The 27245-nt window shown below is 38.3% G+C and overlaps 2 protein-coding genes across 15 annotated transcripts in view; one reads left to right on the top strand and one right to left on the bottom strand.

Moving 5' to 3' along the window:
- CREB5 (cAMP responsive element binding protein 5) overlaps nucleotides 1-27245 on the top strand; it is a 434235-nt gene that overhangs the window by 367998 nt on the left and 38992 nt on the right. The gene's annotated exons all lie outside the window — the stretch shown is intronic.
- TRIL (TLR4 interactor with leucine rich repeats) overlaps nucleotides 24323-27245 on the bottom strand; it is a 158906-nt gene continuing 155983 nt past the window's right edge. For 4 of the 7 annotated variants that reach the window (XM_069586731.1, XM_069586730.1, XM_069586737.1 and 1 more), the window contains one exon: nucleotides 24323-24999. The gene's annotated coding sequence lies outside the window, so the exon portion shown is untranslated. Of the gene's footprint in view, nucleotides 25000-27122; nucleotides 27236-27245 lie in introns of all 7 variants that reach the window. The other 3 variants (XM_069586738.1, XM_069586739.1, XM_069586744.1) reach the window with 1 other exon arrangement.

Here is a 27245-nt window from a genome sequence, read left to right as displayed (position 1 = left end):
TACTGGAATGGGTCGCCATAGCCTTCTCCATCAGTAGGTACTATGATATCAAAATTAATGACAGCTTTTAACAGCTCTCCAGGAAAACTCTCTCATCTGAGGTCAAGCTTATAAACCCCCAACACATAAAATGGTAGCCCTCTCTGAATCTAAACTGTGAGAGTGGGTAAGGTTGATTCTTTTTTTTTTTTCAATTTGCTTTTTTTTTTTTTTTACTTTACAATATTGTATTGGTTTTGCCATACATCAACATGAATCCACCACAGGTGTACTAGTGTTCCCAGTCCTGAACCCCCCTCCCACCTCCCTCCCCATACCATCTCTCTGGGTCATCCCAGTGCACCAGCCCCAAGCATTCTGTATCCTGCATAGAACCTAGATTAGCAATTCATTTCTTATATATTATACATGTTTCAATGCCATTCTCCCAAATCATCCCACCCTCTCCCTCTTTAAAATTACTGTGTCCTATAGATCACATCCAGAATTCAGTGCTGAGGATAAATGAAAGCTTAAGGTTGACCAGAACAAGCAATATGAGGGTTACATGATCCATGTCCCTGATGAGGTTTTAGCCCCACTGAAGTGGAGGATCAGGAAGTTAAATAATGCAGAACGCTGCATGTGATCACTGTACCACAGACATGCAATCAGGAGGAAGTGATATAGAAATTCAGAGAAGGAAAATGTACTCCTGGACGTTGTGGACTTTCGGAGAGAAGGCCTGGTCAAGGAAGCAGGCAGTGTATAAGGCATTGAAGGGGGAACAGGCTTTGACTTCTCTAGCTGAGAAAACCAGTATGGAGAGAGAGGTGGCTGATGCTTTATTCCTAACAGCTGCTCAAGATAGCATAGACACATGTATATGTGTAACTGGGTCACTTTGCTGTACGCCTGAAATTAACACAGCATTGTAAATCAAGTATACCCCAATATATAAAATAAAAATTAGATTTAAAAAGATACACATTCCCCAAATAGACAGGTGACCAACTCTGTGTTCTGGGATGTGGGCATAAGTATACCTGTTGAGCTGAGAAGTTGCTCTCTGTGAGCAAGATGGGAGGTCTCGTTGATAGGGCACTGGGTGCCAGCCAGTCCCTGGAGGCTCTAGAATGCCAGCCTCAGGAAATGGTCATTATCTTTTAGGCAAGAATGAGTCACTGAGGATTAGGAATAGGGAGGGACTCAATGAAATCAGCTTTTCTGAGAGATGAATCTTGCAATGATATGCAAGAAACATATCAGCTAATCGTAATAAGGAAACCACCACACTGAGTTAGGAGTATTATAGGTTCCATGCTAGACAGTGTTAGATCATGATTAAATAATTAATTCTTGCTCATTTCTGGTGGTGGCTGCAGAACATTGATCCAGGCAGCTGCTCACTATGAGAAGAATTAAATGGATGGCGCCAGCCAGATACTCAACTACCCCTCAGGTAGCCTCTAAAATCTGTATCTCTAAGGGGCTAAAGTGCATTTCCAAAATGTTTTGGAGATCTTCAAGTCCATTCATTCATTCATTCAATTATCAAACATTCGTAAGTTCAAACCTACTGTGTGCTGGGTGCCGTGAGAGGCCCTGGAGGTCAAAAGAAAAACAAAACTATATCTGATTTTTATAAATTTTTAGTGCAGAACGTTCAAAGGTACAGAAGCTCAGAATTTGCAGCAGATGTAGTCCCACTGTATGTAAGCCCTCTTCCCTTGAGTGACTTACTCACCTGTTAGTAAGCGCTCACTGGCCTTGCAGAGCATCACTTCCTCTGTAGCCCTGCATCTAAGAGAGAGAAGGGTGGTGGAAGGCAAGTCACAGCCAGAGGAAGAGCCTTCCAGCTCCCTTCCTAGGGCGAAAGTAAATTGTGTCTAAGTAGCCCTTGTATTTCAGTGGATGGAAGCCTGTTTATTTTGCACTTAGAAAGGAATCTTTACCCGAAATTTTAATTGAGAACCCAAACTTCCCTCACCAACATGTGTACCACTGGTGTTCTGTAAAGTGGCCCCTCTTCCCTGGTTATTATTTTCAGCACAACCATATACTTTAAAGTATATAACTGATGTTCAGAGATGTTTGTTGGAAGCTAAGAGCAGTTTTCAGAGAGGTGGAGAGAGAGGTCAATTGGCTATGCTTGCATCATATTTAAATCACTGGTTATAAGTCAGTGGTTTTATGGATAATTGGTTTAGGCACTCACCTTTCTAAGACTGTACAATCAACCATTAATAAAAGAATTTTGACAATCTGCAATATGTTGTTTACAGGTCTCATGTTAAACATAGTTAGTGCCCATCATGTTGTATTATTGCCAGTTATCAATTACTCATACTAATTTTGTTAGCATACTGTTAAATAGTGTTTTTCTCTGGGTTTCCCTGGTGGCTCAGACAGTAAAGAATCCACCTGCCAATTTGGAGACCAGGTTTGATCCCTAGGTCAGGAAGATCCCCTGGAGAAGGAAATGGCCACCCACTCCAATATTCTTGCCTAGAGAATTCCATAGACAGAGAAGACTGGAGGCTATAGTCCATGGGGTGGCAGAGAGTCAGACATGACTGAGGGACTAACACTTTCACTTTTCACTATTCTCTGAGCCAGGCACTGTTCTGAATACTTATTGCATCCTTATAACAATCCCTATGAAATATTTACTAATTCCATCCTTATTTTATAGAAGAGGAACCTGAGGCATCAGTTCAGTTCAGTCCAGTTCAGTCGCTCAGTCGTGTATGACTCTTTGCCATCCCATGAACCGCAGCATGCCAGGCCTCCCTGTCCATTACCAACTCCTGGAGTCCACCCGACCCATGTCCATTGAGTCGGTGATGCCATCCAACCATCTCATCCTCTGTCGTCCCGTTCTCCTCCTGCCTTCAGTCTTTCCCAGCATCAGGGTCTTTTCCAATGAGTCAGCTCTCCGCATCAGGTGGCCAAAGTATTGGAGTTTCAGCTTCAGCATCAGTCCTTGCAATGAACACCCAGGACTGATCTCCTTTAGAATGGACTGGTTGAATCTCCTTGCAGTCCAAGGGACTCTCAAGAGTCTTCTCCGACATTACAATTCAAAAGCATCAATTCTTCTGCACTCAGCTTTCTTTATGGTCCAACTCTCACATCCGTACATGACTACTGGAAAAACCATAGCCTTGACCAGATGGACTTTTGTTGGCAAAGTAATGTCTCTGCTTTTTAATATGCTGTCTAGGTTGGTCATAAGTTTCCTTCCAGGTTAAATAGCTTTTCAAAGTCGCGCAGTCACACAAAGTCACGGTCAGTAGCAGAATTGACATTTAAACCTAGGAGTCCACTGCTAGAACTTATGTCTTTAACCCCTGTGCTGCCGTAACAGTAGGAAGCAATATGAGTAAAGAAATACAGAGAGTAACAGTATTAACAGTGCCAGGCGGAGTAGTTTTATAGCAGCAGCGGTAGCAGGATGGAACTAATAGTAGCTGCATGTTGCAGTTGTAGTGTTACAGTCATCACAGTGTCGCAGCTGTAACGTTAATAGTGGCGGTAGTAGCACTGTTGCAGTTGTGTTGTAGTACTATGGTATCAGTGATATTGTACCAGTGGTATAGCAGTAGCAGCTGGTTATAGTAGTAGCAGCTGGTTGCAGTAGTAGTAGCTGGTTGTAATAGTTAGTGGTGGTAATGGTGGCCAAAGTATTGTAGCAGTACTGCTGTAACAGTGGTGATGGTGGCGATGTTGGTAGTGGCAGTTAGCAGGACTGCCGTGGTAGTGCTGCTGTTGGTGGTGGTGGCGGTGGTAACATTGTCGTGTTGTAGAAATACTAGTATCACGGTTGCAGCCATGATGGTCTCTGCCATCCTCGTTTCTACATTCTCCTTTCAGAGACAAGGGTATGGTGGCTTAGAAAAGTCTAGTAACTAGCAAGTTGAGGACAGGGCTTGTGCCCACATGTATCTGCACCCTTTGCTATCTCTTTGGATGAACAGATGAGAAATAGCTGTTTCTGTAGCCTTTAGAAGTCACTGCTCAGATACGCTCATACCAAATACTCAACGGCGATTGTTTTGGCAATGCCACCCTGACCTCTGTGGTGTTTGAGTGGTTTGTGATGGTTGTTATTCTTGGTTGAATCTCTGTCTTATTTAAGCTACCGGTTCGCTGGGGTGTTGCTAGTGAATGGGAGGGCTGGTACGTGAAGGGGAGGGAGTCCTTTGGGGAAAGCCAGCCAGCAGCAGCCAAATTAGTTGTTACTGAACTGCCTAGCTTGTGGATTCAGTGACACAGATCAACCCCAGTAGCCTCATGTAGACCCTGCCAGGGTCTGAGCCACCAGTCTATAGGTCACCAAGTCAAGCCCCTGTGAAGTACCCCCACCCCGCCACCACTTAGAGCGGTAAAGACTGATTAAGCACGTTTATATGTAATTTGAAAATGGTTCTTTCAGGAAATATGTGGTTCTTAAGAGTCATTTTAAAACCTGAGATTTTACTTTCGTTTATTTACATTCTAGCCAAAAAGAGTCCAGGGTTGAGCACCAAGTCTCATGATGTATGGAGTCCTCCAGGAGAATTGTCAGAGCAGTTTTATATATTTTTACTCTATCAATATAGCCTTTCACAGTTCCTAATTAGTTTTGTTAGTTGACTTACAGAAAAGTGTATTTAAAGTGAGACTTCAGTAATTCCACTGAGGGAACAACATTAATGAAAAGCACACACTGTCAGGAGGCCAATGGGAGAGCAAATGGTCTGTCCTGAGCACCCCTAATTTGTACTGGAGGTCATTAACTCGACTGCTTCCATTGTAAGAACACACTTCAGTAGAAACCTCTGGAGATCATTCCAGCTGTGGATGTGTGCGTTTGTGTGAACGTGAACCAGCACACACATGCACACATAAACATGAACGTATCATATTTTCTTAAAACAAGGAAAATAAAAGATAAATCGAGCTTTTGGAGTACCCACCCAGTGTAATTCTGTGCACATATATGTCACTGAGATTGTATTGGAAACTCCACTGGGTTTGGGCTAAGGTACTGTATATCTTGCCAAGGAGAAAGGAAATAGCTCCAAAATAAAGAGAAGGAGCAGTAAAATATGGATTTACTGTATTCTGACAGGTACTTTTGCCAGATATGTGAGGTCTGACTTGGGTTGTGTATACTTACATGGGATTTCTTAGAATATTGTGTTTGAAGAATGTTATCTCCGAATTTCAATAGCCAGAGCAGATGCACAGTAAACTTTTGAGGTTTTTTTATAGTAGACGTGTGTGTGCAGTCTACCAGAAATTAAAGATGCACAAATAGATTCTTTACATAATCCTGTCAATCAAACTTGGTTCCTTAAATGAGAGATCAGTTTTCTTTATTTCCTACTGAGTTTACCAAGTGGAGCATTAGCTGCCAGCACTTTTAGCTAAGCAGTTTTGCTGCAAAACTGTTTCCGTTCATTTGTGCTTGGGCCAGGATGGAGGGTCACTTGCCTTTGTATGGAAGATGCAAAATAGGAGGGTCATGTGTCATCACTCTAAATTGTCTCTGCTTCTGCAGCCCTGGCAGTGGGAATTGCTGGGAATGTACATACCACGCAATTTTTCAGAATGCATGACATGGTCAAGTTTATGTTTTTCTGTGGTGTGTCGTGGTTGTTTATTATGTGGAAGAAGCGGAAAGCTTGCCAATCCACATCACTAATGCAAGTCTGAGTAATGACATCAGCAGTAAGCTGGAACTTAGCTTCTAACCACATACAAATAGGTCTCAGGCTGCGGGTTATGCTATGATGTCAACCCAGTGCCCCCTTCATTAGCTGATGTGCTTTTCAAGGTAAATGCCAAGAGAAAGAATTTGGTTTTGTTTTCCCAACGCACAAAACATGTTTTGAACAATAGAAATACTTCTCTATCAACAGTTTCCCAACTCTGTTAATTACACCCTCTGAGTCTGTATTTCCAGGTCTTTATTAGAACACAAAATTACCTACAGGAGAGTTGATTTCTAAATCAGATTGAGTTTCCACACACACACCTCTCTCTCCTCTCCCTGGAGACTCCGTTGGGTATCTACACGTGGCAGCAAAACCGGACCAACCAAATTATTCTGCATTTCTGATACATCCTGACAGGTTAAGACAGTAGCCTAACCAGTGGGGAAAGATGTTTACAAGGTCCTACTGATGATACCACCTCGAAGATCCGAGGGGATGATTCAGACCCACCAAAGTTTTAGCTTCCACCAATGCTGCCTCTGCATGTCTGTGTTCATCTGATGGGCAGCCTTGCCATAGTTTATGTGGGGTGTATATTATCATTTGTGGCCGTCTCTTCGTGAATCAGCATTTAGCTTGGAAGTAGCCTGTTTTACCACACACAACAACACTGTTTATTAAAAGGCCTTTCACTCCAAAATTGGACTTCCCTGGTAGCTCAGACGGTTAAGAATCTGCCGGCAATGCAGAGACCCAGATTTGGTTCCTGCGTCAGGAAGAAGGGAATGGCTACCCACTCCAGTATTCTTGCCTGAAGAATTCCATGGACAGAGGAGCCTGGTGGGCTAGAGTCCATGGAGTTGCAAAGAGTCGGACACAACTGAGTGACTTTCACTCTCTGAAATATAGCATTGACTTATGAATATGTGTCCTTTCAGGGCAGATCTGTGTCTAGAAAGAAGAAAACATGATAAAAGAACAGAAATTTTTAAAAAGAAGAAAGAATCAAAAGCTACATTTGACTAGTGTTCATATTCATGCCTGTGTAAAGCCTACACAGCTACTTTTTTGGCACAGAAACAAATACAAATGAAATTGTTGCTGAATATAGAAGAGAGAAATTTAATTAGGTGTAATAATAGCACTTTTCATTTTCAAAGCACTTTACAAATGTTAACTAATTAATCTGTAATATTTCTAAGAGGCAGGAATGTCCACTCCTCAACTTGTGCTGAGAGTACCACATATACGGTGCTCCCCTCCAGGATGATTCTGGGGGGTCTCTGTCTATCCCCCTGCTTCCCACACGTTAAACCTAAGTGAATATTGTCAAGTGGGAAACTATGGCATGGCACAGCTTACAGTGTTAGAAACAGACAAAAAAAAGAATGGATTCTGATATCCAGAAATACCAAATAAATCTGTGTATGTCTGATGACCTCATATTCAAGAAGAGAAAAATTACCAATAGAAAAAATATATATATTTTTTAAAGTATTTGTTTGCTTAGGTATGAAATATGTTCCTGAGAGCAGGGAGGAGATTGTAGATGGGATTCCACGTTCTCAATTACCCAGCAGTGGGCCCTCAGGCAAGTTATTACCTGCTCTAGAAGTTTCCTTGCCTATAAAATTGTGAACGTCAGACAAGATCTCTGAGGTCCCTTTTCCCCTCAAATTCATGGGTTTCTGCTTGACGTAAATGGTGAGTCAGCAGGCAGGTCTCCATTCCTCAGAAGGTTCTTGGCAGAAATGTTTTCTATGTGGCTACCTCTTTAGCCACTGCGCTGCAACGTGGTATAAATCTCCAGGCAGTACGTTTATCTAATTACATTTAGACTCAAGTCTTAATTAAAGATTTCTCTCTCATGTGCTGTCTCAAGATGCAAATAGGGTTGGGGGCTTTTTCAGCTGGAGAAAGTCATGTGGCTAACATTTAATATGATGGAGAGAGATTCATATGTTCTCCTATATGTAGTTCTTTGAAACATGTGTGATGTGCGTATATGTGTGTTTATCATTTGTCTTATGGAAATATTTGTGTGTGGAATAAAAATGATAATTTCAGGAAAATAAGCCAATTGTATATGCCAAGAGTTGAGAAGATTTCAGTGATTCCTTAAGTATTTGTCATTTTTTTTAAAGTGTATGATCTTTGTTGTTTTTGGAAGCAGACTAATTTTTAGAAATGAATTTGTGACATAATATGAAATAGTGAGAAACATCTGTGTCTAAACTATAACATAATTGGTTGAGGATAAAACTGACCTCATTCTCAGACTTCTTGAGGAAGAAAGTTTGTAGTGAGGAGAAACATAAGCTTGGCAGCCAAAACATTTAAATTAAAGCTGTAGAGATTTTCCCCAAATAATCCATGTATCTTTGCAATGATGCAACACAATTTTTGTTTAATTTGTTTACCGCATTTGGCATAAACTATTATTTTGATAGTCAGTTTGGGTCAGTTATCTTAAACACCTACAAGTCAAATAAAATCCTAAGGAGAAAGTAAAGAATAATTTCACCAAAAATAGAGGGTCAGGATGGGGAACACATGTACAGCCATGGCTGATTCATGTGAATGTATGGCAAAAACCACCACAATATTGTAAAGTAATTAGCCTCCAATTAAAATAAATTTTTAAAAAATGAAAAAAATTACCAAAAATATTTAATATGAACAAAATTTTACAGATTTAAATGTCAGAATGATGTGCTCAAATTTTTCTGTCAGGTAGATGAAATTACTTGTAATTTTAAAGGAATTTTCAGTACATTGTGTTTGGTAGCTTGAACTTTCTGGCCAAAACTTACTATCTTTTGTTGTTATTATCAATGCTGACAAGAACTTGAAATTGTATATATAGCATTAAATGCAAATATCCTGCTGAAACATGACTAATGCAATGAAATTTAACCAAAATAATACTGTGACATAATTTTAGGGATCATTTTAAAATTGTCTTCCACTCCATGCTCAGAATTGAGAACACTCTGTGTCTTGAACCCTCTATCCTGCTCAACACAAAAGAAAATAAGACAAAAACTTGGTAAAACCTAAGTAGATTTTTCTTTCTTTCAGCCAGTTATCTATCCTAAATTTTAATTCTTGACCATGTTCTTAGACTCTCAGATGACCTCTAGGCAGTATGAAACTAAGAGATAGCACATTTCTTTTCATTCACTTTACTTCCTCATACTACTTTAGAACTTCATTTTGCCTTGGAACTGAGAGATGTAATAAATCTGCTAGAAATTCTTGGCTTTAATCATTAGTTCATATAAATGCAGACTCCCAGAGGGTCTTATTTATTAAAGTATTCAACTGAAATATGGGGCTTGTTTCTTACCTTTGCAGAGGGTATCTTTCCTTACCCAGGGAAGATACAGATTGTCAGGAGTTTCAGATAAAGCTGAAATTGTAATGGAGCCCTTCCTTTGCTTAGAGCATCATTCAATGCTTTCCTCAGCCCCAGAGCTTCTTGAGAGTGATCAGAAGTTCCCTTGTTTTCCCTGTGAGCTTTTCCCGATGATCTGTTCTCCTCTTTAATACGAAAACATGCTGACTCTCACAACCAAGAACAGCTTTTCCATGGTCCTCTGTATGCTCAGTACTTTGCCAACAGATATTTACATTCTGCAATGTATCTCCACTGGGTAAACATATCTGTCTTTTTTCAGGAATGTGATAGGTGCTATTTCAAAGGGAGTCCCCTTTTCTTTCTATAATTTGTTTTTCAAGATAGGTCACTATTTCTTAATGAACTTAGGACGAGGAGAAAATTTTAGTCTTTGAGAATATGAAAGTCTTGGACTTCTTAAGCTTTAATATTGTCAAGAAATCTCTGAAGTTCCCCTTACAGCTAATTAAACACTCTCCACTCCCAACCCCCATTATCCTGCCAAACTTTAGCCTTTAACATTGGCACTGATGCAAGGCACAACTTTTCTTTCTCCTGTGCTTAGCCACTTTACAGCATAAGCCAGACAGTAAGAAGGGCCCTTGAGGATATTTTCAGTGGATTCTTAATATCCCTATGAATTATCCTGCTCTTATTCTGAAGGGTTTCATGATTACTAATAGACATATTTCTATTAGAAATATTTATTGATACTTTTTCCTTATTCATAAGATTTGAAAGCAGGATATAGCCAGAAATGTAGAGATTATTTTATTTGGTGAAGGTAGTATAGAAATACATTCATGGAGCTAGAGATGTGTCCTTAATCGATTTAAAAACCATTTTTTTAACTGACCTGAATTTGCCCCTAAGTTCTCTATCATTTTCTTATGTCACTCATAATTTTTAAAAACCTCAACCGAACTATGAATGAGATAGTGTTAACATTATAACAAATTGCACAGTGTTATAAGCAGAGCAAAATGCAAAGATGGCCCTGATTTTCCTTTAAGAAGAGTGACCTAGAAGTTGACACTTTCAGTCTACCACTAGCCATCTGGCCTTTGGATGGCAAACATAACACTTTGCCAAGCTGTAAAATTCATGATGTTTAAGAGAAAGATCAAAACTAAAACGAGAGGGTTTATATGTACAAATATTTGCTTAGTGCAAATATTCCTGTTGGATGGTCTTAGAACATTGGATTCCAGTGGGTTAAAAGAAAGTCTGGGCCATACTTTATTATTTGTTTTCTATTTTCATAGTATGCTTTTCCACTTTTTAAAACTCTTTGCAAATATTACTCCTTTGTAAAATTGTTATCTTCCTGTGAGAAATAAAATCCCTTACCATGGATTGACTATTACATTTTAAAATTTGGGTCAGTTTTACATGTTTTAAAAAATAAGTGAGGATTTCTCTTATTCTCTTTCTTAGCAGCTAGATATAAATGTTGATGGTAATTTCTGTTTCTCGTGTTGTAAAGTATTTGTTTCTGAGGATGACAAGATTTAGAAGGGTCATTTCTACTATTGATTTCACATAAATCATCTTTAGTCACTTCAGTGTCTTATCTGACCAAACACAATGTTGCCTTCAAGAATCTTTCATAGATCTATACCTGAAGTTTATACTTAAATTCTCTGCTTACATAGCCATGAAATAGCTAAAACACTGTCATCAAAATGGTGGCAAAGATGAGCTGATCATCTCATTGTTATTTATGTAACATTTTTATTATTTTAAATTATAAAATACCTGATAGGAGAGTTTATTGCAAATTAGCCTTTGAATATTTCACCTATTTTTGGTGAAATATTGTCACTTGTTGTCACGGTAGAAATCGTAAAAAGTGGAGGCAGTGGTAGATATGTTTACCTTTTCCATGGTCTGCTCCTATTTTCTGCAATACAATCTGAGCTTTTGGCAACAGTCGGTAATAACACAAGAGTCAGTATTTCCTAGATGTTTTACCCTTGTACAAACTGTCACTTTACAATTTAAAACCATTTATTCAAGATTCTATGTAAACTTTTCATTTAAAGAACCATGACTGCATTTTGCATGTGTATTTGAATATTTGTTTTTCTTCCTTTGGTGTTCTTCTCTCTCAGTAGAGCAAAGGCCACAAAATCACATTTGTCTTACCCATATCTTTGCATATACATCTATTTTTAATCTTTCTTGCAAAGATGAGTTTGAGCAAGCTCCGGGAGTTGGTGATGGACAGGGAAGCTTGGCATACTGCAGTCCATGGGGTCACAAAGAATCAGACACAACTGAGTGACTAAACTGAATGGGATGACTTAACTAGATAGGAAAGGTTAAAAAAAAAAAAGGAAGGATAAAAACAGAAAAACAACTGAAAAAATGAGTCAGCACTAGTAATAAAAGGGGAGAAAAATATTGGTCAAGACATGAATGGCTGAAGAAAAGGAATCTCTTCTTTGACTGTTGGTATCTACAGCAAAAAATCTGTTTCTCATACATTTCACCAGATCTCAAACCCAGCAGTATTTATGATGGGCATTTAATATGTGTCCTTAGAGAGTAAATGGGGTAACAGATGGAGTGTGTTTCCAAATGTGGCCATCACTGTGCTTCAGACTCTTCTCTGTACCAAGCTGGTGGCACACGGCTGCAGCCAATGCTTGCATGCAGGTCATTTTGAGAATTAACCCCAAGTCATCACTGATTCTAATCTCAGAAGTTTTCTTGGGTGGTACAATGGGAAAAAGCAACAGCTTTGAAATCAGACAAATGAGAGTTTACCAGCTTGGACAACTGACTTAGACTTGGAGCTACAGTTTTCCAGAGAGTAAACTAGAACCCCTAATTGTTGTTGTTTAGTTGCTCAGCCATGTCTGATTCTTTGCAGCCCTATGAATTGTAGCCCACCAGGCTCCTCTGTGCATGGGATTTCCCAGGCAAGAATACTGGAGCAGTTTGCCATTTCCTTCTCAAGTGGATATTCCCAACTCAGGGAACCAACCCAAGTTTCCTGCATTGGCAAGTGGATTCTTTATTGCTGAGCTATTGGGAAAGCCCATAAGTCCTAATTGCATACCCAGTGAAAAAATTACATGAGATATTATTTGTATGTTCCTTAGCAAATGCCTAGTGCATAAGAATTCATTTTCTTTATGTTACACATGATCTCTTTAAAGTTACATAAAAATAATTTGATTAAATAAATGAGAAATTAAACACTTTCTAATGAAAAGAAGAAGTGGTGCTTCATGTCCCAGGATTTTGCTAAATTCTCCATTTGGTTCTTGGTAAGGGTTTTAAGCAGACTTCTTGAATCCTTTGTAATTGTTGTTTAGCTTCCTCTGGAAAATGCAGGAGAAACTGAATTGGTGAGAGTACAGCAAACACTTGGAAATCTAGGTGGGGATGTCAAGTTTTCAGCCTGAAGATTGAAGATGGCCCATCATCTGTGGCTATTTGTTGAGATGAAGACCTGGGAATGGCTTTCATGAATAATTAAGCTTTAAATAACCATGAGAAAGACCCTTCATTAGGCTCCAGGCCAGCCAGGCTTGGTAAACCTGAACTTTCAGCACCCTTGCCTACTAATCTCCAGTGGAAACCATAGGGACGACCATGCCTCCTGAGCAATGTTTAATTTACAAGATAACTCTTGGAGTCAAGGTGATATAATGCTTTGAACCTTAATAAATATGAAGCATGTGGAAGTCACTTGTGCCTCAATTTAAATACCAATCCTGAACATTATTTCTATACTGATGACTAGGTGTGCTTCTTTTGTGTATTTGTTTTTACAAAGAGCAATACACACTTGGTTTTAAACTACATGCTAGAAGAAAAATTCTGGAAGGAGAATTGCTCTGGGACCCTTTGTTTTGTCTTCATATCATGATATAATTTTTTAAAAGTCAAAATGCCTTTCTTCGAGATTTATGTACCCAAGTAACTTAGTCCATTTTAAAATTCTTTTCCTGCCCTCCTCTGTGTTTGAATTTTTTAATTTCTTTTCATTGTGACTGTGTGTACCAGATTCAGCTCAGGCAGTATGACATTGACAAGTCAGAAATCATATCAAAGGGAAAAAGAGTAGACATTCTGAGATGGGTTAGCCAGGCTCTCTTCCATTGCTGTATTCACATTGCTTTCTTTGGTTGAGCTTTTCTCTGTCCTTTCAGGAATCATCCTGTTGGTAAATATTTTAACAAATGTGCATTCATTTTGAACCTGGCAATAGTCCTGATTAGAGATGTTGCAAAATAACCATTCAGCTCAACACGGCCCTAAAGACTCAGAGTTTCCAGGATGAATCAGGGCAGACATAGCATAGACTGATGAACATTTTTAACCTTTAATCTGGGAGTGGGGAGAGAAGAGACACTGTGAATTGACAAACACCCTTTCTACCAACCTTGATTTTATTTCTGCGGCTTTTTCCATGTGGCAGTTTCTTTTAAAATTATAAAGCTGCAAAGCATCTGTATCCCAGCCCCTGATTCAATGTTCCCAACTTGGGGACAGAAGCAGCGCATGCTGTCTAAAGCCTCTTCAACCAAGAGCAGTTTCCTATAGCACCATCTACTCATGACCCATCTAAATGTAACTCCTATGTAAGGGATTTTATATTTATTCAAGGTGGTCTACAAGTATGTTAAATTTTAGTTTAAAAAGGAAAAATTAAAATGCAAAGAAAGGTATTTTAGAGAAACTCTCTGAATATCCTTAAAGTATATTTGAAAGTTGGTCAATTGAAAAAGATCCCCATCAGGATAGAAAAAAACAGTACTGTCATTTGTAAAATCTTTGGATTTTGCATATATTAGACTCATTTGGTTAAAAATGTAGAATTAAGTCTGAATTAGATGTATCATGAGAGAGGGGAGGAGTGAGTCAGAGGGAGCAAATTCAAGAGTGTGGAGGGAACCATATGGAGGTGAAGACAGGGACACTTCTTCCCTTTCCTTGGAAAAGAAAGAGAAAAAGGCAGTGAAGAAAAAGACTCCTTAGGAGCAGGCACTTGGGGAAGAATGGATACATGTATAAGTATGGCTTCACTGTTCACCTAAAACTATCACAACATTGTTAATTGCTATACCCTAATACAAAATAAATAGTTTTTAAAAAGAAAGAAAGTTAGTGTCATTTCTAGTCATTTAGGTAGAGTTAGTGTCATTTCCTTTGAATAAATACCCAGAAGTAGAATAGCTGAGTTCTATGGTAGTTCTATTTTTAATTTTTTGAGAAACCTCTGTGCTGTTTTCCTCCCACCTCTGGTGGGAGGTGAGAGGGTGTGAATATAGAGAAATTGGAAGGAGATGACCAAGGACAGTTGAAGGCTCTTACATCCCATGTGTTAGTCTCACAGACGTAGAAGGGCAGTGAAGTTCTGGGGGGAAGCTTCAGCTCACCTGTATGGGTAAAGAATCTGAAACCCACGCTGCCTGAAGAAGGGTTGAAAGGCTCCCAATCCCTAATCTGAGATGTGACAGTTATCTTTATATATTTGAAGTTCTTCACTGTATAGGAGGAGTTAGAATTTCGGGAAGACAGATCTTCCCTCAGGGTGGAATAAGCTGCCTCATGGTCAGGGAGCTTTCCTTTCTGGATCAAGGATGAAATTGTAACCTTCTGAGGGTACTATGTATGTGTTTGGGGGGAAAGGATGCCTGAATAGAGTCTCTTCTAGTCCTAGTTCTTTATGAATAAGTTAAGGTTTCAACCACTCACTTCTGGAGAGAGAGCAAGAGAATCCTATAAACACTGAAATTTGGCCGGGAGCCCCAATCTAGTACACCGTTTTTGATATTCCATAGAGAAATTCCTCCTACCCAAATGAATTAACCGTGTGGGCCATATTCCCAGAAGAAAGCAATTTCAATCAGTTGATAAGATCTGAGTTGAACAGTTTTCATTGAGGATAACCTTTGGTCAGTCTCAACTCAAGCTTCTTCTCAGGAAGCCTCCTGGGCAAAGCAAGACCATTCTCATTCTTCCGAACTATTCTTAAGATTGTTCTATAATCAGTGAGCGGAGACTTCTGACCATGAATGCTTGGGTGGGAATTCAGAAGGGGACGACAGAGGATGAGATGGCTGGATGGCATCACTGACTCGATGGACGCGAGTCTGAGTGAACTCCGGGAGTTGGTGATGGACAGGGAGGCCTGGTGTGTTGCAATTCATGGGGTCACAAAGAGTCGGACATGAGCGACTGAACTGAACTGATACTCTAAAGAGAACTGAATGACCAAGCATTGACATGCAAAGAGTTACAGAGGTTTAAAAAGGGGGCATTTATCTTCATTCCTTAAAGTACTCAATTTAAAATAAAAAACAATTCATCCATTTCTCCCTCCGCCCTCCACTTCTAGCAAACCACCAATCCATTCTTTGTATATGTGAGCTTGATTTGTTTTGTTGGTGTGTTTTTTTAGCTTCCATATGTAAGAGAGATCATACAGTATTTATCTTTCTCTGTCTGACATTTCACTTAACATAATGCTCTTGAGGTCCAAGATGTTGTTGCAAATGGCAAGATTTCATTCTTTTTTTATGGCTGAGTAGTATTTCATTGTGTATATATCCACCACAATTTCTTTATCCATTCATCTCTTGATGAACACTTATGTAGTCTCCATATCTTGGTTATTTTAAATAATGCTATAATGAACATGGGAGTTCATATTTCTTTCTGAGTTAGTGTCAATTTTCTTTGAATAAATACCCAGAAGTAGAATAGCTGAGTTGTATGGTAGGTAGTTCTATTTTTAATTTTATGAGAAACCTCTGTACTGTTTTCCATAGTAGCTGCACCAATTTATAGTCCCACCAATAGTGCACAAGGGTTCCCTTTTGTCCACATCCTCACCAAAGCTTGTTATTTTGAGTCTTTTTGATGATAACCATTCTGACAGGTGTGAGGTGGTTTCTCATTGTGGTTTTGATTTCCATTTCCCTGCTGATTAGTGATGTTGAGCATCTTTTCATGTACCGGTTGGCCATCTGTATGTCTTCTTTGGAAAAATGTTTATTCAGGTCGTCTGTCATTTTTTAATCCAACTACTTGTTGTTTTTTTTTTTTTTTGCCAAACTTCCTGAATAAACTATGGAAATGAGAAAATAACTTTTATTGGCTATGAAGGGATACATTTTAGACTTTTCAGCATGATTCATTTTTTTCACTCCTTAGTCCACTTACAATAACCAGAAAAATAACTAAGATAGAAGAGAAGAAATCCAGTTTTGGTAATGACAGTCACATCAGTGAAGAGACTATAGTTGATAATCTACTGATAGTTTTTGCCTGTGAGCAAAATGTGGTAGACCTTCAGTTCTGACTCACAACACTGCCAGTGCTGTTTTCTTTCTCCTACTAATGGGGGAGCGCTCTCATACATTTAAAAAAGTTATGCAGTAGTAACGGGGCCAAAAAGAAGAGCTTTGTCCCCTATTAGTTTCAGTCTTTGACTAAATCACCCTGCATATCTATAGCTCAGTTTCTGTCTTTGTTGTGTGAAGGGGTTTGGGTGAACTGAACTCTCAAGGCTTCAGTGGTTCTGTAAGCAAAAAGAAAAAAAAGGCTCTTCGTTTAGTGTGCTGTGCTTAGTCACTCGAATCACGTCCTACTCTTTTGGATCCCCATGAACTATAGCCCACCAGGCTCCTCTGTCCATGGGATTCTCCAGGCAAGAGTACTGGAATGGGTTGCCATGCCCTCCTCCAGGGGATCTTCCTGATCCAGGGATCGAATGCACGTCTCCTGTGCCTTCTGCATCGTAGGTAGATTCTTCACCCATTGAGCCACCTGGGAACCCCTTTTCCTTTAGGGAAGGCATAAAAGATTTGAAATTCCATGGCCGTAATTCTGAGAAGTTTCCAGGGAAAATGCTTTGTCAATTAATGTTGCTTTGTCATGGGGTTAGAATACAAGGATTCTACTCAAATGAGCCTGAGCAAGTTCCTTCTCCTCTTAGCGCCCCGCTTCATCTTTGATAAGAAGATAATGATATCCACCTCAGAGAGTTGTGTAAGTGCACAAAATGATTCTTATCAGGCTCCTGGCACATGTTAGAACCAGGGCATCCTTCTCTTATCATATTCTCTCTGTGTGGGCATTACGTCTATAGCTCTACCCCTTCCAGAAGCTTCCAAGTATATTTTTAAGTGGCAAGTGCTTTAAAAAGGATCTGTACATAGCCCCAGACCTGACACTGCATAATGTTTAAAGCACTGACTGGCAATTTGTTATGTCAGTAACATGATTATAGTTCCCCATGGGTAGGTGTGTGGGTATATGGGTAAGTGGGAGACTGGGGTCCAGTTTCTCAGGAGAAGACATCTTTCATGCTTGTAACTTTTTTCTTTGGTCATTTCAAAAAAGTTTGAGTGCCTGTTCTCTGCAGAGTCTGAACATTCCAGGCCTCTACATGGCTGGTGTGTGAGCTTCTTTTCCCCCAGACAATGCATTTCTCAGGGCAGGCAGGTCGCCTCTTTTTTCCTTGCCTGGTAGAAACCAGACCGCAAAGGGCAGTTCACATGGCTGAAATTTGCCTGCTTTCTTGTGCAGCCTCTTACCTTTAGCTGCCTAGCCTGGGCTTTAAGGGACATGTAGTAGTTTTACTTACAAAATCCACTTCCTCAGAGAGCGACTCTGGTGAAGTTTTCTGAATTTGGCAGAATCTCTCACTAGAGAGAGGCCACTTCAGGCTGCCAGACACCAGGACGTGTGGGCTCAGGTTAATGGCCAAAAAGTGCTGGAAGCTGGTACAAAAGAGGAATGAAGGCAGCAGTGTGACCTGGGTGGGCAGAAGCAGGTAACTGCTTGGGGAAAAACTGAATGGGAGGGCAGGGTGCCTACGAGGGCCCTGGCAGATGTGAAGATAAACTCATCAACAGAGGCCATGAGATGAGATCCCCAAAACCCTGACTTCCCAGGAGCAGCAGAAAGTAAAGAGAGGTGGGAGCTAGTGTGTCCACCACCAACTCACCCCAGGCATGGAACTACTAATTTATCCAGCCAAATAGTTGAGAAAGGAGTTAAGAATTGTTGTAAACAAATGGAACACAGTAAGCTAAATCCTCTTTTAGAGACCTACTAAAAAAAAAACTACATACAGTAAAATTCTCAATTATGATTTTTCATAGAGCAAAGCAGTAAAGCCTTTTGTAGAACATGATCACTCATTTTTTGATAAATTAACTGAGAACCGGAGAGACTGAAAGACTTGTCCAAGCTCACTCAGATTTAAGATAAAAGAACTCAGCTTTCCAAAGCAAGCACTCCTTCTAAGATTCACTGCCTGGCCAGGCACCGTGGAGAATGGAAAGCATTTGGATTTGAAAATAAGTCTTATGATATGGGTCTGTTCTAAGATTTTTTTGCTCTAAAGCTTAAGCATAAATATCTAAAGGCTGTGCCCAGTTAGATAATCATTCTGATAAGTTGTCCCTCTAAAAGATTTTTAACAACTGAAGCTATTCCAGATAACTGGTAAATTGAAGCAGAGGTGAGTAAACTGTTTCAGGAAAGGGCCAGATAATCAATATTTTGGCTTCGTTGGTGCCTGAAGATTCCTATATCTGCTATATCTCAAAAACAGTCATCCACAATACATGAATAAATGGGCATGGCTGTGTTCCAATAAAGCTTTATTTACAAAATCAGACAGCTGGCAGATTTGGCCGAAGGGCAGTAGTTTGCCAACTCCTGTCTTAAAGAAACCCATATCTTTTCCTGATTTCCCTGTTTGGAGTGGTTTTAACTGACACCTTGAGCTCACACAATTTTACCTAGTATGGCTCCACCCTAGTGAATGGCTTGAGGGACTTAGGGAACACTTAAATTCAGAGCTAATTTTTAATGAATGTAGTCGGCCTGTAAGAGCTTTAGTCACCTAATCTTTTCCTAGCATCTTTCATTTCAGTTCCCATGCCAGGGCTTTACAATATAGGGGTGGATGGAGAGTTGTTTTCCAACATGAAGATTTAAGCTGGAATATTGCCCAGGTCATTTCTCTCATATTTCCATCTACTTCAGAGGTTGTTCATTAACTGATAGACAGAGGGGAGAGTTTCATGCTCTTGACCACTGAGGAATTCTTTCATCTTTCTTTTTTTTTAACTGAAAGTTATCCAGTATGAGGACTTTTTGGTTTGGTTTGGTTTGGTTGTTTCCATTTCATAGTTGGTGTCAAAACTTGGGGAGTTTTCTGTTTTTTATCAATAAGTTGCTTCACACTTTCAGAATTTTAACTGGTAGATAAAAACCAATGGCTTCTGCAAGTAGTAGTTGAGCCTGAGCTGAGATAATAAATGACTGGAATTTTGTCCCATTTGAGGAGAGGGGGATTCATTTCAGGGCCATGTCACTTCACTTACTTGGGCCTTTATTTCCTGGACCATGAGAGCATTATCAGAGGCCAAATATCATTCACAAAGTTGTCTCTGGGTCCTTTTTAAAAGGCAACTTTTTCCTCGGCTTCTTTTCAAAGACCCTGCATGTTCTTCCCAGAATTCTACATTTACAGTATGGACATTTGTTATTCTGAGACTTACTCTTGCCATAAGGTATTACATAATTATTTTCCCTTTAGGTATAATTACAGAATTGCCAACCCTAAGACTCTGTTTTGCATTATTTCACACGTATTTTTGAGTTTTGATTTAAGTCTCTGCGTGCATTGCCATAAATCAGCAGAGTGGGGGTGGGTAACGAAAGGACATCAAAACACAGCCCCCATTGCTATAGAATGTTACTCAAGTGACACTCCATAATTCAAATTCTGCAAACCACGGGGTAGCCAAAGCAGGGCACTGCAACAGTATGAGTTGTTTTTGTTAATAGAGATGAAATTATGGGTGTAACTAGCTGGCAGTCCTCAAACAGACTTCAGCAAACTGTTTACTCAGCTGTCCTCAGGCAACAACTTAATACTTGTGGATGAAATTATTCTCCCACCATCTCCCAAGTGGTATATTCCAGGGATCCCAACTTGTTCTCACTATTAAAAAGAAAAAACAAGTTTGCCACTCTCCAAACACTGTTTGAGATTCTAGTTAGGTTTTGTTTTTAATGTATTCATGAAAATCTTTTCTTTTGTGTCCTGAGGTTGAAAAACCTATAAGAAGCTAGAGATCTAAAATGCTTTGTGTAGCTTAAGGAAACCTTGTGGTCCCTAACTTCAAAACTTTGCTATTTTTTCCTTTGCTTACACTGTTCACTTCATCCACAGTGCCTTCCCTTCCTCTCTGCCTGTGAAAATCATGCATCCTTTTTGGTCTGGTTCAAGCACCTCCTCCTAGAAGTCTTCTCCTATCCCCTAGTTTCACCCACTAGCCGCTGACCTATAAATTTTTCTCTAATCCAGTTTTTTTAAAAATTTCATGCAGTGTTAATGATACACAAAACCATACAAGAAATAATACGATCATCACCAATTTGCCCAGCACCCAAGGGGTAGAAACCCCCTGAGTACTAGAAGAACCACTATCTGATTTTAGTATTTATTATTCCCATGGTTGTTCTCATATAATGATATATTTTACATATTTTATATAATATAAATATAGTGTATATGATATATATATGATATAAGCATATATTCTATATAAAAACATTATCAGATATTTTATATTAATATTATTTTAAACTTGATTATTAGGAAGAGGAGGCTCACATTTAGGTTTATCAGATTTATCATGTTGATTTTCATAGTTTATTCATTTCTACTGCTATACGGTATTCCATCATCAAAATTTATTTATCTCTGTTGGTGCACATTTACAGTGTTTTCACCTGAGCCCATAAAAATTTCTAAATCACTATTATGACACTACTAGTGTATCTTAAGATTATTTATTTATATATTGCTTTATCCTCTATGAGATTAAAGTTTTCTTGAGGGCAAAGACCTTGTTTTCTTCATCTTTATATTTGTTGCGATCCCTGCTAAAATCCCATGAAGCCAGTCTATGATCCATGTGTGTTTGTTCTTTTGAATCAAATCCCTACAAGACAGCCAGAAGGTATCACTTTTTAAAAAAATAAATTAGGAAACTAACACCATGTAACTGTCCCATGAGCTTAGACATTAGATCCCGCAGTTCCCTTGACTAGAAAGTTAAGCAGTGCTATCTTAAAAACCATTCTCATTCACTAGAGAAGACCAGAATTGTTTTTAATCTCTATATTTCTATCAAAATATATTCACAAGACTCTGAATTTTTTAGTCTAGAATTTGAAACTTCTTTGAAAAAAGTTGAAAAATCGCATTATCTCTGCTTTTCATCTGAAGGAACTGCATCTCATAATAATAAAATGTGATTGAATTAAAAAGTTTTTAAACTGAGCTATAATTCATATACCATAAAGTTTACCAGTTAAAAATATACAGTTCAGTGGTTTTTTAGTATATTTACAGAGTTGTGCATCAATACTATCTAATTTTGGAACATTTTCAACACCCAAAAAGAAAAAAAAAAAAAAAAGGAAAGCCTTTATCCAATAGCAGTCACTCCTTCTTCTCCCATTTTCATCTCCTGGAAACCACTAACATACTTACTGTCTCTGAAGACTTGCTTATTTTGGATATCTCATATCAGTGGAAACATACAGTATGTGGTCTTGTGTGACTGGCTCCTTCCACCTAGTATAATGTTTTCAGGGTTCATCCATGAGCCTTTTAAAGATTGTATCATGTATCAGCACTTTTTCTCTTTTTTACTGTCAAATGATATTCCATTATATTTATACCACACTTTATACATCGGTTGGTCAACTGATGGACATTTGGCTTATTTCTATTTTTTTACTATTATGAATAATGCTGCTTTGAACCTTCATGTTCAAGTTTTTCTGTAAACATATGTTTTCAACTCTCTTGGGTATATACCTGTGAGTAAAATTTCTGGGTCATACTGTAACTCTGTGTTTAATTTTTTGAAGACTTGGCAAACTGTTTTCCAGAGCAGCTGTACCATTTTACATAGTAGATCCTTATACGGAAGCTCAACACTCCAAAGACATTCCTAGCTTATTTATTATCAGTGTGGTCTCCCATTGGATGTTCTACATTTTAAAACAATGTCTGACCTCACTGTATTATCCCCTGGTGCCACTGTGCTTGTATTTCTCTAAATTAATTTCTCATTCTTACCCTTTCAGTTGTGAATGAAGCAGTGTCATTCCAGGTTGCATTTATATATTAACCTCAATTTGGCATGGTTTCATTGTAATGAAAAATCCTCGTAGTAATTTCCCTCCCAAGTTTGTTTTATCTAGCAAACTTAAATGACTCTGGTATAAAAAAATGAGCACAAAAATACCCCCTGGTTTTAAAATACAGAATTTTCCATGTAACTGCATCATAGTAATAGTGTAGGCAATTCATATTTGAATGAAAACAAAAAATATGACAGTGGGAAGTGTGAAGTCCTGCAAATACCACCACAAAACAATCAGAACAAGAACAAATTAATCTGCTTTCCAGATGTTTGTCCATCAAAAGTTCTGGAACTTGTGACTCATCTCTGTTTTGGAGGCTTTTTTTAATTGCACAAATATAAGCCTCCGCACTGTTTCTTTTAAATTTTTTGATGCTTGGTGAATTTTTTAAGTTGTGTTTATTTTTTCTGATTAAAAGGCACGTGTTAATGCCAAAAAAACAATTTTTAGGAAATGCAGAAAATATATATAGGAAAAAAAGTGAAAAATAAACAAAAGTAAAACCTATAACCCAGTTACTCAGAGATGACTACTTTCAACTACTTTCAACAGATGACTACTTTCTTTCAGTTTCTTGTCTATGCTTAAATATTCTTTGAAAATATGGTTTCTCTGGCTTAATGACATGTCTTCATATAAATGTATTATGATTTATGGGGCCATCCCCCTGATGGAGGACAGCTTGTTGATCTTTTCTGTATTGTTTGTTGATGTTTCCATGCTGAATTGTGAATGCCTTTAACTTGTTTTCACATTTTGGTGGGAAAGATGACCCAGGCGTACAGAAGTTACCTAGTCTTCTCATGGAAAGAATAGGAAACAAGAAATCTTCATAAGAAAATACTGAAACTTGTAGGAATGAGAAAAACATCTTCATGTAAATAGTTTTCTAGTAGTACTTTGTAATTTAATTATAATTAAAAAGCTGCCTAATACTTATGTCTAATAGTGACAAAGCAATTGGTTTTAATTTAACAGTGGAGGATTATGGTAGCTTGTGCATAGAAAGAGGCCAAATAACACTTTAAGGATTTGGGGTATTAATATATTAAAGATATAATCCCTACCATTCCTCTTAGAATATCACTAATGGTTATTAGAACTGATTATTGTTATAAATCTGTGATTCTTGATCATGTTGGATATGTAACACTAGTTAAATTTAATAAAAACTTCGTGCTTTCCTTCATGAAAACCACTTACAGATACAGGGACAATTTCCATGGGCATATAAGTAATAAGGAGTATGAGTATGAAATGAATTCAAATTACATTTATCATTATTATTTTTGGAAACTCTTTAAGGAAATGGAAAATGTCCTAGTGTATTGCCAAAAACAATAACCAAAAAATGACTGGGAGTAGAGAATAAAGATCATTTTTATAATTAATTAATATAATCCAGAATAATAAATATCACTTGGGTAATTAAACAAGACTGAAGAAAAAAGTTAGCAAAATAAACTTACTTCAAAATGCTGACTACTTTTCCCCTTCAGTTCTTCCCCATGAGTCAAATATATCTTGATTTTATGTTAAGATTTAATAGCATACTCTTATAGATTTTAAAGCCCATCTCATTCATTCTCTCCTGAAACATTTTTACTGTTGTTATGAAATACTAGCCATGCCAAGAAAGAGTTTTTCCTTCTCACTGCATTTGCAATCTTATGAGGAGCTTCTGGTGACTCAGAAAATCCCATGCATCAATTTTCCAAATTGGACTTTATGTGATTAAAAATAAATTTAAATCAAACAGAGACTTTGGTGTGCTTCTGAGAATTCCCATGTCAGGAGTTGGCAAGTGTCAACCATGTGTAGGTGTATGTGTGCTCACTAATACTGTATGAGCCTTTAGGACCTTATTTGAAATGTTCTTTCCTGGAAGAAGAGTAAAGGGTACTGTTTTGAAACGCAGCCTGCCATATCCTGCTCTGCTTCAGAGGAAAAGAAAGGGGGGTGGGTAGACACCAAAAAAAAAAAAGAAAAAGTCCGCAGTTTAAAAATCAAAGAAACAGGCTCACCAGACTTGTTATCCTGGGATATTTATTAACTCGAATTAGTTTCTGCATAACCTGTCTTAGGTAAAGGAGAAGGGAGAAAAATGAGTATTCTTATGACACAAATAAATGCATTTTTCTAAATTATGCTGGTTCCCTCATCCAAGCCTGCTTACCATGACTGACATCAGTTGGTGGCTGTGTCCAGGTTTTTCTGTTTAATAGATGAAATTGACCAAAGGCATAACCTGCTTTTAGTTAGTGAAAGAGATGAGTAAACCTACATACGTAGTCAACAGCTGGAGTCACCAAAGGAGTGCTGGTAATGAATAGAGGAAGCAAAGGGGATTCCTCCAAGAGGGTCATATGGTTGGTTATCTAGATAAGGTCTCTAAGCCTTGTTAGAACTCATCCGCCTCAAAGCATCCTGTAAGATCCAGCTGAAAACTGTTCAGCTCTGACTCACCTTCCTGCCACCGCAGATGCTGTTAGCTCTCTAACTCTTATTTTCTGTCCCTCCCATTGGTGCTTGGGCTTTGATATGTACACTCTTTATTCTCTCAACTAGACAGTAAGTTTCTTGAAGGTAGGAGCCAGGTCTTCGGCTTTTCTTCACTGCCTGCCATCTTTCCCATGCCGCCAGCCTGTCGGTTTGGTTCCTTTATCTCAGGCAACGAAACTGCAGTCTGCAGTATAACGCTTCTGCCTTGACATAAGAGGAGGAAGCTGAACGTCAATTAAACCATCCAGACCATCCCCTGATGGCTATCCTCTATAGCACACAAACACAATTTTCCCATCCTAAATGAAGGCAATGGCCTTTAATTGAGTAATAGAAAAGGCATAATTAATGCCATATTAGAATTATTCAAAATCAAACCTGTTTAGAGCACCTGTACTCGGATTCTTAGTGGTTCTCTCCACTGCTGTTCTTTGAAATATACTGAAGCATATCTCCAGCATATAAGACAGTGTGTGTTTGTGTGTTTCTCAGCATTCAGTAGCTACAGCCTACTTTCTCCCCTTTTGCACTATGGTTTACATTTGTGATGGCAGAAGAATAACACAGATTCAAACTGTTTTAGTCAACATAGGGCTAGATTCTGAGTGCATATTAAATTGAAACTTGAGGAATATAATTATTTTTGTAACATTGAACTCTGAGGGGAGGGATATTCATGCATGTCAAACATTTTACATCCTAAAAGACCAAACATTTTTACATCCAAAGTGCCAAACATTTTCCATCCTGAAGAAGAGATGGATGTGCTGCATTATAATGTATGGGAGGCCAGAGTATAGCCACAATGACTTTCCTGCTCTATAGGATCCGGAGACAGTCATGAATGAACCCATTTGGAGAGATCAGTGCCCTTTGATTATCTTCCATTCAGCGACACAGATGGGATACCCATTCTCTAGGGAAGCTATGAAGAGAAATCCTGACAAATCCCTCACTTGCCTGCTTTAGATGGAGATTATATCTTATTTGCACAGGGCCATTAAACAGACTATGATGGGTAAAGGAATTTCTGAAATGCTGATATGTGGTCTTAATAAATCTCCATGAATGGAATTATCTCCCAGTGTTTCCTTTTCCAAAAGGAATTGAGTTTGAAATGTAAAATTTGTCTTTAGTCATAAGAACCTCCTGGAAGTAAAGTCTAGAATTTAATCTGAGAAATACCTTTGTAGAAGTTCAAGCAGTGCTCTGGGATAAGTTGTTCACAGCCTTTCTAACCCAACGTGACAGATCTTCAGCATTAAAGTGGCTACCACACAATATAAAGATATTTTCCTCATTTTTAGGGTATTTCTCTCACCTTTGTAAAAGTATAATGTCATCATTTGAAATAAATTGAGAAGTCAGACAAGATAGTTACCAAGAGTAGCTATGAATTCTTCCATGAAATTTTTATAGTTTATTGTTTTATACAACATATTTACTTTTTGGAAGTAGTGTATTTGGTGCTTAAACTGTGCTAAGGCAGAGGGTTTGGGCCTTTCTACAATTTGAAAAATGAACTTTAGAAACTGACTTTTACTAGAGACATTGCTGAATCCAAAAAAGACATGAGACTTCAACAATGTGAAACTTTAAATTAAGCAATTTTTCCTGTATATGAAAAAACTAAACTAAAAATAGATGTGAATGCATACATGTATAGCTGTCTGTTATTTTGGTGGAAATATAGCAAGAATGTTTTTGATTAAGCCTGCTGAAGAAAGTTTTAGAAAGTTTGACATAGCATCTTTTAAGATATAAAAGTTAAGGAAATGCTGTCAGGATGATCGTTATGTTGTCCTCATCATCTCAAGATATAACTATCATATAAATTTTGTAAAGTCTCATATTGATACACCATCAGCAGCAGAAATGGAGATTGGCATGCTTAACTGGTAAATCCGAACATGTATCAAAACTAGACTGTCGAAAGTTAGATAAATTATATCAGTTTAAAAAAATTTTTTTTTACTTAATTTAATCTGAAAATAAAAAGAAATGAAAGAAACGCTGGTGCACCCTCACATAAACTTCCTTCCCATTTTTGAAAGAACCAACTCCCAACTAGTCACAGCTAAAGGAACAAAAGATGTTAATAGGAAGATTGAATTTAACTCCACTTGATTTTATCCAACTCAATAGACATTTTGGTGGGGGCGGTTAATGCTAGAAGATACGTGTTAAAAATGTCAAGAAGAGTTTGAATTAAGGATTTGGTATTCCCTGGGGAATTTTAGAAATGAGCAAATTGTTGATGGAGAAGTCAAGTTCAACGAGCGAGCCGGAGACTGAGTTAGCCAGTGGCGGGACTTGGGGGGTGGTACCTTAGGCTCTTTCACAGACTGTATGGAATAGAGGAGCCAGTGGAGGCATGGTGATACTGCTCTGAGGTCTTGCAGACCTCTCTGGTGCACCCGAGGTTTTGTTTCACTTGGCACTTCAAGTGA

This window comes from Ovis canadensis, chromosome 4, assembly GCF_042477335.2.
Source record: "Ovis canadensis isolate MfBH-ARS-UI-01 breed Bighorn chromosome 4, ARS-UI_OviCan_v2, whole genome shotgun sequence".
NCBI classification, from domain to species: domain Eukaryota; kingdom Metazoa; phylum Chordata; class Mammalia; order Artiodactyla; family Bovidae; genus Ovis; species Ovis canadensis.
The sequence above is the reverse complement of the archived record's forward strand: the minus strand, read 5'-3'. Positions and strand labels throughout refer to the sequence as shown.